This window comes from Egretta garzetta, unplaced genomic scaffold (genome assembly GCF_000687185.1).
Source record: "Egretta garzetta isolate BGI_Z169 unplaced genomic scaffold, ASM68718v1 scaffold105, whole genome shotgun sequence".
NCBI classification, from domain to species: Eukaryota; Metazoa; Chordata; class Aves; order Pelecaniformes; family Ardeidae; genus Egretta; species Egretta garzetta.
This window is the reverse complement of record NW_009259598.1, coordinates 607,262-608,247: the sequence shown is the minus strand read 5'-3', so window position 1 is coordinate 608,247 and position 986 is coordinate 607,262. Positions and strand designations below refer to the sequence as shown.

Sequence of the window (986 nt, the reverse complement as noted above, 5' to 3'; positions counted from 1 at the left end):
CACCCGCCTGTGGCTCGCAGGGATGTTTTGTGTCATTGGGGACATCCCGGAGCGCGTCTGTACTTGGGGATGCTGAAAAGCAGCTTTTTAAAGGTAGCTTAGAGCTTCGCAGCCTCAGGCTCCTCTTTAAGGGGTACTGGGAAGCAGAAGGGTCCCTCCAATCTCCCTTTCCCCGGTGGGACCCTCCCCATCCCCATGGGAGGCGGCAGAGGTGACATTTCCCCCCCCCCGGAGCAGCCCTGATGCTCCCCACGTGCCCGTGGAGTCGGAGCGGGGAGCCTGGGGTGCTGTGGGAGCCCTGCCTGTAGCTGAGGGGCCGTGGGCGATGCTCAGCCCCCAGGGACACCCGCCTGCCTTACGCCACTGCCAGGCATTCGCAGCCGGAGAGGAGGATGACCCCGCTCCGGGGAACTATGTCTCCCTTACTGCCTGTGCCGGGAAGGCAGAGAGCAGCCAGGTGAGCGGCCTCTTGCTCATAAACCTCTGCCCCACATGCTTGAGGCTTCTCTGTTTCCCAAATACCATTAAAACCCCCGCTCCCGCGGCCTCCTGCCACGGCAAACCCTCGGGCATCACTGCTTGAGGCCGTTACCGGCACATGATGCTCTGGACGTGACATCCTGGGTACCACAAGCTCTGCATCCCCAATAATGGGTTGAGGGGGAAAAGAGGGGTGAGGGGGATGTGGATTTTGGCTGTGCCCCTGAGGAAGCCTTGCTGTTTTTCCCAGTTCTCCCTCCTGCTTCCCACTCCCAGCTCCCAGGTTTATTTAATGCGGTCCCTGCTAATTCGTGCACATTCCTCGGCGCCTAAGAATAGAAAGCGATGACGATTATTTGGGTGACTGGTCGGCTCAGGAAACGGCTAATTGGAGACAGAGGCTTTCACCTCTGCCTGGGCTGGCTCCAGCCTGGGCTACGGGCGCCGGAGCGGTGTTTCCTACCGTCAGACACGTGAAAGGGCCAGGGAGTCTCAGAGTGGCTTGT

At 60.3% G+C, this 986-nt stretch overlaps 1 protein-coding gene across 1 annotated transcript in view; it reads left to right on the top strand.

Annotated features, from left to right (window-relative positions):
• Positions 1 to 986, top strand: part of SCUBE3 (signal peptide, CUB domain and EGF like domain containing 3) — a 59,763-nt gene that overhangs the window by 7,980 nt on the left and 50,797 nt on the right. The gene's annotated exons all lie outside the window — the stretch shown is intronic.